Raw genomic sequence first — 11,465 nt, 5'->3', positions numbered from 1 at the left:
AACGAACTGAGGTATATATCACTTCAGATGAATGAAGCAGTGTGCTGTAAGTCTGGAATCCCTGCGTGATGCAAATGGCTGATGGGCTTGACTACAAAATGAAAGGGTGTAGGTTTAAGTTCACGGAGGCACCTGGGAAGAAAGGCCTGGTGATCCACTTCTGGAATAGAGCCACCACTGGAAACCCTCTGAAGCGCTGCGCTCTCTGACGCACATGGCAGCTGTGAAATGCTCTCCAAGATAGGGGGTTACTGACAAAAAGTAGAAACATTCATTTGGAATGCCGAATCTACTGAAAGACAGAAGAGTGATCATTTTTATTTTTAAAAGCAAAAATGAAAAGAAAAATTAGTTTTTAAAAAGAGGTACGTCAATAAACAGAGCGGGTTTGAGAGGAGGGGAATCAAAGCTAGAATCCTAAGCATACTTTGTTTTAGAGATATAGCTTGGGACCCATTAGTACATCTTTTCATAATTAGGAAAAATTTTTAATTTTTAATAAAACCTACCTAATTAAAATGAATATGCACCCGGTTGGTGGTCTCGCCACAGAGGGAAGAATTCCAAGTGATTTTAAGACACAGCTATGTGACTGTTGTTCCTAGTGGGATATACCCTAAGGAAAATGATAACTAAAAACAATTGAAGTGTTTACAGTAATTGCTTGATTGATATCAGTGTTAGCATTGTTATTCTGAGACTGACATTTGTGTATTTTAGGTTAAAATAAATGAATAAAGCCAGTTGCCCTCCAGTCAATTCTAAGTCATAACAATTCCGTATGTATTAGAGCAGAATCTGTATATATATGCATATATAAGTTCCAATAATTTTGCTTCTTGAAATAACCTAGCCTAAGAGAGAGAGACTGATATAAGGTATTAGAAGTTCAATAAAATATTTTTGATCCTCAATTTAAATAGGAAATATGAACTCACAATGTATTTTAATTGTATATATGTGTGTGTTCTTTGTAGCGTAAAGGCCCCCAAACAATAACTATTCAGTATTGAAAGTATTTATATCCCTGAAATTGTAGTCTTAAAGTACCATTTTCTTGTATGGGCTTCTTGGCAAGCTGACTGATGCAGGGTCTGGGACAGAAAAATCTATAAAGGGGCTTCAATTGCTACTGCTTTGGGTAGGAGGGTCTGGCACCTTACAAGACTGCTTCAAGAAGTTTAGGGGAAAATTCCATTCATCTTTTCATTCCATTTTAAATAAACTTTTTGAAGGCCCCCCCTTGTATATGAACTCCTCATTTATTGACTAACTCATTATCTATACATTTTGCATTTACAAGAAGCTTTGCAAAAAGTCTAACATCCAATGTTTGTGCATTAATAGCATGCATGTTGCACCAGTGGATGCGGAGATCCCTAACAAAGTCCCTGATTACTATACCCCTGTGCAGGCAGAAAGTCAATTCACTGCCCTGGAAGAGAGAAGGGGCTCTGGTTTCCTTGGGCCGTCAGGGTGAAGGGCAGAGTGAACGTGACTGGAGTAGGCTGGCTGGGACAGCACCTTGCCTGCTGGGTCCTGGCTGGGGCAGTAACAGCTGATGTTGAGAAAGTGGGCCACACCTGGCGACCAGGAGCAAGGGGTCTGGTCCTAGATTCCAGCCCTAATGGGTTCAGGAACCGGAGGGTCTGTAGAGAGAAGAAGTCCTCAATTAGGGTACTCAGGTACTCAGGGTCTGTGGGACCCCCTGTTAGCTGTCTGACACCTACGCAGCCCTTATACTTCCGTGATGCTCCGTCACTAGGTAAATGGCCAGTGACAGCTGCAATTTAAGATCAAGGACAGACACTAGGTCTACCTGTCATTCCCTCAACTTTGGAGGAAGCACTTAATTGCCAAGACTCATGGGTTGAAGGGGAGAGGTCGTCTAGTAAGAGCTGGGGGTTGCTGGGGTGAGGGGTCACAGTGGGGACCCAACAGGTAGTTTGTACATACCTCCAGTGGCATCAGGAATCCCCTGGCCCTGATGAAGCTATCAAGGATGTTTTTCAGTTGCTGAGTGAATGGGCTGGGGCCATCCATCCTGAAAATATGGTTCTGGGACTGGGAAGCCCACCCCTGATGTTAGCAATGGGACCGAGATCTTCTGAGGCAACACGGGGGAGGGAGAGGCAGTAGTGACAGGTGACCTCAGCAGGGGCCTGGAAGATTTCACAGTACATGTAAGGGGATAAGGGGATATTTTCCCCCATCTTTGCGTAACACTGATTTTCACCTAACGACTTGGTCTTTAGTGAGTGAGAAGTGGGTGGGTACTCAGCACCCACCCCCTCAATTTCTTTCCTCTTACCTGGGTGTTGCTCTGTTTCTAGAATCTCGTTCTTCTTTCTCCTCTTTCACAATATTTTTCTGTTCTCGGATAGCTCTACCTTGTCTCTCCATATCTTCTACCTTCACATTGTACTCATTTCTTTTCTCTACCAATCTTACTTCTCCCTGATCACATTAGCAGTTTTCTATGATATCAAACTAAAAAAAAAAAAAAGGTTTTTATTTTTAAGTTGGTGGAATTAACGAATTAAAGTTGTATGCCTTTGGTCAAGAAGTTCTATGCTCTGGGTTCCAAAGCAGGTGGGTTAAATGCTTTCATCCCAAATTGAAATAGAGAATATTCTCCAAAACACTTTGTGCAAAAGCTCTTCAGTCAGCTTTATCTGCATGTCAATGGTGAGAGAAGAATTCTCCTGAAGGTAAAGCATTAACTGCGTTTGTCTAAAAAGATTTTGAGCTGGGTTACCAGATCTAATCTAAGCACTGAATAGCTACCTAATCCTTGCCTCCCCAGGACTTTGTAGGCTTTTCGACCGTGATTTCTGCTGGTGTGGAAGGTGCCCATACATGTGAGGATCCTCTGTAAAGAGGCAAAAACAAGTGCTGACTCGTCCCATCCTGCAGCTCACCTGAGTGAGACCTCACAGCTCTCTACCATCTCACAGCCCTCTACTGGGTGGGCATAGCTTTGCCCAGTTAGAGAGCCCACCTGGCAAACAGAAATTTCTCTTTGTGCTGGCATGGGGTCTGTTTTCTGAAGCTTCACTGTCAACAAGCTGGTTGATCAACAGCCAAGCGATTATGAAGGCTCCTTCTTTTCCTTTCTTATATCTATTCATGGGAAGGAAGTTGCAAGCTGCCCTTGATCAAAGGCTGCCTGCAAAGGACCACAGGACTTATTACTATTTATTATTTATAGGACATCACAAGTGTTCCACAGCAGTTTGCTAAACATAAAACACCAGAGCAAAGTGGCATGCTGCAAGGAGGTGACAATGTAAATGAAATGTAAACACCACCGTGGATAACAGGAAAACCCTTTCAGGGAAGAAATATGGGTTCTTCTTTAATTTGGGGGCATCTCAGCTGTAAATACGAAGGGAATGCAACTAGAAAAATAAATGGAAAAGTACCAGTGAACATGTATTCTTGAAATGATGTGTAATTAAATATTTACTCTACCTATAAAATAGGTGCAAATAAGAAGGATTTCTCCATAAATGATCAAAGTTAAAAAATATTCATAAGGTTTTCAGAGGCTAATTCCTAAAAAGTGGAAAATCTATTTCTTCTTTACAGAAGTGAGGATGAGAAGACCCCACGGACACACTTCAGACATGTTTTCAGGAGAGACCCGGTCCCTGGAGAAGGAAACCACGCTTGGTTAAGCAGGTGGGCAGTGAAAGAGGAAGCCCCTCACGGGACTGGGTTGATGCCGTGGCTGCCACGACAGGCTGCAGCACCTGGCAACCATAACAACATGCAAGTCTTGTAAAGGTACCATGGTATTATCACTGCCATTCTACTTTGGAGGTACAGGTAATTGATAGGACACCTTTTTTTCCCCACTGAACTTTTCATGATACTATGTCTACAGTGTTATATACTGTCTTTTTAAAACTTTTTTGAATGAAAAAATTTATTGTGAATTAGGTGGAGGTTGATTTGACACTTATAAAAAGCCACGTATTATTATGTATCTGTTGGTGCTCTTATAGAGTACTTTAATCCTTTTGCAGTGTGTATCTGTAACTAGAACAAACTGCAGAAAAGAGAGTTCCCCACAATTCAATCTTGGCATAGAACACAACCCTGAACAGCCCTGAGCTTTTAGTCACCATTTTTTGCAGCACCCCAAAACTCCAAACAGCATCATGTTGCAGCACCCCAAAACTCCAAACAGACATGTTTTTGTCTCCAGCCACCACTAACAACTGCTCTGAAAAGATCACATTAGAAGGTCCTGTGCAGAGTGAGATAAAATGTGAAACAAAACTCAAAATCATAAAAGAGACTGGCTGACTGGTCAGACAGAGACTGGCCGAACCCTCAAGTCTATGACCCTTAGTCCCTCTTCAGATGTGGACCGGACGCCCCTCCATGGCTCAGGAGTCAGGGAGGTTGGCACTCCTGAGGGTAATCAACCATGTAAGAATGAAAGTGCAGCGTTTTCCCAAGGACAGAGTTCAGAGGATTAGGAAAGGAAGGAGGGAAAAGGAAACAGGAATGAAATGGGATAAATGATGGTGCATTGATAGGACTGTCATTGATGAGTCTGGATTGTTGGATGTGAAAATGATGACCTTTCTGTAAATCTTTACAAAATTCACAATAAAAAGTAAAAAAGGGAAGAAAAAACAAATGTTTTAATCTCCTAACTGTATTTAAATTTATCGAATCAGACTTTAAAAATAAAACCAAAATCTAAAAAATACATGTGCCTGAAACTCTTTATACTATTGTTATTCTGTGTAAAAAACAGAAATCAACTAATTTATCTAAAGTGGAGGAATTATAACACATTCTCTTGATACAATATTTTATAGCCCTTAGATAATGGCTTTTCATATTATATAATGACATAACAATACCTAGCATAGAACTAACAAATAAAACAAAATCCAAAATTAAGTATCTAAGGTTAATAAAGTCAAATTGAAAGCATGAGTGAGAATAAAAGAGACAGGGAAGTCGGGATTATAGATCACTTTTTTGGTTTTCCATTGTTAATTTGTGTACACACACATACACAAATGCACTCATGCAGTGTCTCCAAAAAGTTCATGGGAAAATTACATTATCTTTCACTTCCATTTTTTTTTCACATAATTTTTGAAGCCCCCTCATGTTTATATGTATATATGCCATCTGTCTACCTATTGATCAATGGATCTATGAATCTATCGGTCTATCAATCTACCAATAAAACCAACTCATTATAAACCTATGTAATATTTCTGAAACTTTAAATACTGGTGAGACTCATCTTCCTTCTGTGGAGCTGCTGGTAGGTTTGAATAATCGACTTTGTGATTAGAAGCCTCTCCCACAGTGTCACCAGGGTTGTAGGCGTGTGTGTGTTGTCTAATACACTTTGAAATAAAAGTAAATTTAGTACAAAGTAAATTTACATCTTCCCAAGGTCACAAAGCTGGTGGTGTCGAACTGTTGACCTTGTTGAAGCTTTATTATCAGAAGAAATAGTCCAAGGTTCTCTAGAAAATTAAAATGGTAAGAACTGTTTGTAGAACCATGGGATGGAGTCTGCACTAGGAAAATATTAACAACATTTTCACCAGAAATAGGAAATAAAATTCCTGTTCTACTAAAGATGCATTTAGATTCCTTGTGTGATAAGAACCACAAAGTCCCTAGCGAATAGATTCTGTGTTTTAGAATACAACTGATGACAGAAAAAGGAGAACAAAGTTGTTAAAATAAAATTGGGGGGAGGGGGAGTCAAGCAGCAATGAAATGAACCTGTATTCCTATTATGTACCGGAAGTGCTGCTCAGACTCTCCAATGGCAGATGGATGACACTTGTCAATAATGATGCCATGTTGGTGCTCATCGCGTTTCTTGCTTGTGTTTACTCTTCTGACATTTGCTAGAAGACAGGTCTCTGTAAGCGTGTTGTGTCATGGGCACTGTGTGGACATTAGAGGCAGCTAAACTTCAGTTCATATCCCAGCATCACACATTGGTTGTGTGACCTTGGGCGGGTTTACAGTTACGTTGTACTAAACTTACTTTGTACTAAATTTACTTTGCACAAAGGAAAAACATCAGCCTCTGCCTAGCTGCAGGAGACAAAGAGAAACGCCTTCATGCAAGATGCTTCCTATTCATGGTGAATCCCTTACAGGCAGGTATGAAGCTTCTTGTGCCTCTGATGTTTCCAGGTAAAAAATTGGAAAGAGCCAGCCCTTGGTAGGCACCACTGTGGTAAAGTGCAATTGCAAGGACTTCTTTCTGGACTGTACGCAAGAACATCTCCTTCTTGCTCTGGGCACCCTTTCTCTACCTGGCTCTATTCTCAGAACCGACCGAGTGTGTGCCCTGTTTCTATAGTTAATCAGACTCATATCCAGAGATCTATTTTTATTTTGTGATTCTTTGAAACAGATTTCAGTCTGGATTTTTCATTTAGGTTAAATCCCTGAACTGACTTGTTTCTACCTATCCATATCCACTTTTTCCTTAGCAGATGCCCACTCATCACTTACCTGTGCCACCACGCTCCACTTGCAATGTTCAGTCCCCCCATAAGCTGAGCTAGTCCCTTAACCAGCACTTGACAAAAGCTGTCCACCTTTCTTTTCCTGGGGAAGATAAGGCCATGATCTATCCAAAGGGTCCCCGTAGCTGTGTGATAATCATCAGTCGATAAATCAGTAACCAGTCCCCTCTCCCTTTCCAAATCACCCCCAGTAAACTCCTGGGCAGCATGCAATGGCATGGCAACGCTGACAGGAAATAGAGCTTCGGGACTCTGAAGGCCTGCCTTCATCATGAAAGCATGATATACTTGACACAAACACTCCATATTTTCCACTGAAGCAAGTGATGGAAAAGTGATAAATTGCACCCTGTCAGAAGCAAAACACTTGCGAGACCTGGAAAAACAAGGTGTCCCGTCATGTTCTGGCTCGCACAGGTTTCATTGCATGTTGTAAGGTGCTTCCTTAAAAGCGGTGAACGGGGTGATCTAAAGTGACCATTTACACTCCATCAAGTGAATGGGTACTGAGTTGGGCTGCTACCAGCAAGGTCAGCAGTTTGGAACCACCAGTCACTCTGCAGGCGAAAGATGTGGCTTTCTACTCCTGTAAAGGTTTACAGTCTCAGACACCCCAGGGGTAGTTCTCCCCTGTCCTTTAGGGTCGCTATGAGTCAGAATCGACTCCGTGGCAGTGAGTTTGGCTCTTAGTTTGGTAGAAGTAGATGCCGAATACTCAAGAGCGTCAGTTCGACAATGAAGCAAGCTGAATTCCAACTCTGCTGCCACTTATTATAAGAAAACCTGCGAAAGCTGGAACCTAAGCGATGGCAGCATGTCAGAGAAGGAAAACGCAAATATTTTCCAGTAACAAACAGCAATCAAATAGTGGGAAGACTGCACACTGTCACAAATGGAAACTTTTAAGATCCAGGAATTCAAGGAGGTCCTTAACAGATCTCAGAGATTTCAGCATATTTCCTAATGAGTTACCTAACTTTTCTGGCCTTTTTTTTTCATCTCTAGACTAAATACAACAATAATAATAACTATATGAAGTTATTTGAATGATTAAATAAGATAATACACTGAAGTGCTTAGGCCAGTATAATTTTGAGCTGGATTATTAATTTCAAGATCAGCAGATCAAGACCACCAAGTTGAAGAAGAAAAACAATATGATTGGAGCAAAATGAGAAAACCAGTTTGATAACATTCAATGTGGACTCCTAATAATGGTAAAACAGTACTCAACAACACATGTCTGCACAAAATGGCAATGCTGAGAACCTCATGAACTTGGGACAACAAAGAACAATTTGCCTAAAGTCCTTTGGTGTCGAAATAGTACCTGTGTAAATGAAGGAAATCTCCTTCTTTTGACTGACCCCAAGGAAGTAACCGCTGGCCAAGGATACGATCTCACGACCATCCAGTCCAGTTGGCCTCGGAGCAACCCTGTAGGACAGGGTTGAACAGCCCCTGTGGGTTTCCAGACTCTAGCACACGATGGGAGAAGACCTCCTTGTCTTTCTCCCATGGAGCTGGCTGAGCATTTCCACCTGCTGACTTTGCAGTTAGCAGCCCACTGCATAGTCACTACACCAGGGTTCCACACCCAACCAGTAGCACTTGCTAGATTTAGGAAAATAAGCTTTGGGGAGACTTCCTTTAAATATTAAATACTTATATATATATATATATGTGCTTATAAATTAACTGCCACCCGTATGTGTTGGTTTAATGGCATGTATCAGTTCTTGCTATTAGCAACGCCTGATGTGGGAAACCTGTGCTTGAATCGTTATGGGCACCACAATACTGAAAAGGACACTCATTTATAGTGCCCAGATCTGGCCCTTAGTAGCAACCAATGTTGTAATAATATTAAGATAATATAAAATAAATATTTTAATAGGATGTTGCCATTAATTGCTCTCTAAAAATAAAATGTCATATTAGTAGCTCATTCTTTATAAAAACTTACAGTAATCATAACCTTTACATCAAACATCTGACCTACAGTGATCAGTGACCAGGGACTTTGAGCCTATGGTCTGATGGCAACCCCAGGTCTAGCTCTTCCTGTGTTCTGCGTGAATTGTTATGAAGTGTAGCTTGGTAGTCACGTGTAAATGATGATCATTTGTTAATCTTCTCTTAACTGATGTATATGGGAGACCTCATGACTATGAATTGCATCTGGTCCCTACCTCTAGATCTGCTACGATTTAAACGGAGAAAACCCTGTTCCGGCTTTCACTTTATTTTCAAGACTCCCAGAGAGCCAAGATAGATAATTCCTTTGATTAGGAAGTAATATTTCTTAAAGATAAAACAATAGTTCCTCTAAATTACCTTGTATCACCAGCAACCTCGTCTCAGGTGTGATAAGCCATACATAATTACTGATGAAATGTTGGTGAAATTAAAATTAATAAAGAGCTTTTCAAAGCAATTTACAACTTGACAGAGAAAAGAAATCCAGCAGAGGTTCTGTTTGAACAGCAGTACTTTTTTTTTCTCCCCTGAATTCAGGCTGAGACTCGGAGAAAATGAGACTAGGGAGAAGAAAAAAAACCATTCTGGTCTTTCTTTGTGGCACCTCGAACATTCCAGATGAGTGTGTGTTTTTTCCTAAGTGAAAAGCAGTGCCCACATGGCTTCCAGTGTTTTCTTTCCCTTTGACATGCGTGATGCTTTCAGGAACATGGGGACATCATTGTCTGTGAATTTCTGTGTCCTAATTTTCCTCATTTGGGTGTGTGCTTTGACACAGGGGCTCATCCAGCTTCTAGTCACATACTAAACATTTCCTTCTGGGACCGGCAAACTGTTATCTCAACTCAAATGCTAAGCTTCTATCTCAGGCCATTCATTCCTACAGATGCCAGACTGGCCGGACAGCACCGCACAAGGAGCAATGTGGAGCGTAAATCAGCCCCAAGGAGACATGTATTTATCTGCGAAGGCTTCAGCTCACACCCTGTTACAGGCCAGGACCCAAACACTGCAGAGCCTCCCGCCAGAAAAGCAAGCAATCTCCTGAGCCCAGTCATCATTCTTTCAGTCCAATCTGCTCTTGCTGTTGGCATTTCTTCCATTTTTAATTACCGCACTTGTCACCGAGACCTTGGTAGGATAAATGGCACAACCACACCATGCTGGGGAACCACTTCCTCAGAAATTGCCCCCTCTCGGGCATCACTGGTATGAAGACCGCAAAGAGGGTGGTGGGTGGGAGGGAGACAGTAAACAAAGGCCGGAGGAGGAAAGAGCATCTTGAGACCAGTAAGGTAAGTCAGGACAAGTCTTTCTATGGATGATTAAATCTTCCTGGACAACTTAGATTCATAGGTCTTTAAATGGATGGCCTTAACGAGGGTCTTCCCAACCGCCTTCCTGGCAGACACATCAAAGTTTCACGCACGACTTACCTGGGAAGCTTGTGGTGAGCTCATCTGATGGCTTCTGTTCTGAAGTCTGTTAAACTGGACCAAATCGTTGACAGCCACATTCTGCCAGAGAAAAACATCAAAGCCAAGCGTCCACAGGGGAGTTCTCTTTTGTGCAAATGATTAACACAGCTCAGCTGCTAACCAAAACGTTACTGGTTTGAGTCCACCCAGAAGTACTTCAGAAGACACGCTTAGCAGTCTGTTTCTAAACCATGAGCCATTCAGAGCCTCGTGAAGCAAAGTTCTAGTCGGACACCTACAGGTTTGCCACGAGTGGGAGTTGACGCAAAGCAAGTGTATTGCTTTACACTTTCACGTATCCTGAGCTCTGCTGCCCTTTGCGCTATTCTGACTCTACGTTCCTCTCTCCTGAGAGTCAGCAAAGGGCCAATCCCCAAACATGCACAGCGGCACAATAGCTGGGCTTACGGTTATGCCATCTCATTTTTCACAGACTTCCAATCCTGGCTCGTTGTATTTACAGAGAGTGCCTCTTCTATTATTATCTCCCCTCCCCTTTCAAAATATAAACTTAGCTTAGACTTACCTGGCAGGGAAGACACTAGGATTGTGACAGTGGTTTCCCGGAATGAGACTCGTCCATTTTACCCTGGATGTGCTGACCCTGAGATGCTGCCACCCGTTGAAAGGTGGACGGACGCATAGTCTGTTCTAGTGGGGGACAGGAGTATGCCTTCCCCTGGGGGAATAGATATAATTTTGTAGTTTTGCTGCTTTGTTGTTACTACTTCATTTTTCTTTTCTATGTGTGCAGATCTTGCATTCGTTTTGTCTTTCTGAATAGAATTTACACGGCCCTTCCATTTCACTTTTATCATTGTTTTTCTTTGCTGTAATTGCATACAGAGCTCATATGTAGCTAGAGGCTCCTAGTATGAGAATAGTTACAACAAATGAATGGTGATTAAATGTGATCATGTGGGTGAGAACTATATTTGATGGGAAGAATTACATTTCGTGAAGTAATTTTCGAATTAAAGCTTGAACTATTCAATTAGCCATCCAGTGGCATTCGACTGCCAAGGATCTAGAAAGTGCCAAGTTCATTTTGTTTTATGCATGCCTCATCACGTTTAATATGATGCCCTAGTGGTGCAGGGCTGAAGTGCTAGACTGTTAAACTAAAGGTCAGTGGTTTGAACCCAGCAGCTGCTCCACTGGAGAAAGATGTGGCACTGTGCTTCTGTGAGCATGCTCTGTTTTGGAAAGCGGAAGTGGGCAGTTGTACTCTGTCTTATAGGGTTGCTTTGAATCAGAAGGGACTCAACGGCAGCAGGTTTGGTTTTATTTAGTGAATTGCTTTGAATCATGAGAGCAAGCTCAAGCTAATTTTAAATACAGTGCTATATCTCTTACAACTCCATGGGCTCCCCTCTCTCTGCTCCAGGGGTAGATTACCCAATCAAGGTAAGCTTTGGGGAAACTTGTGAAATTATTCACTACAGAATGGCCAGTAAACCTGATCAGCTCATGC

At 41.8% G+C, this 11,465-nt stretch overlaps 1 non-coding gene across 1 annotated transcript; it reads left to right on the top strand.

The window, feature by feature from the left end:
• Window positions 1-10,509: 10,509 nt before the first annotated feature.
• LOC115872258 lies at window positions 10,510-10,673 on the top strand. Its single transcript, XR_004047764.1, has one exon. It is a non-coding gene; the product is annotated as a U1 spliceosomal RNA (small nuclear RNA).
• Window positions 10,674-11,465: the final 792 nt, after the last annotated feature.

The sequence above is a fragment of the Echinops telfairi genome, unplaced genomic scaffold, assembly GCF_000313985.2.
Source record: "Echinops telfairi isolate 266 unplaced genomic scaffold, ASM31398v2 ScPeMD7_7421;HRSCAF=8459, whole genome shotgun sequence".
Lineage (NCBI taxonomy): Eukaryota > Metazoa > Chordata > Mammalia > Afrosoricida > Tenrecidae > Echinops > Echinops telfairi.
This window is presented reverse-complemented; position numbering and strand designations above follow the sequence as displayed.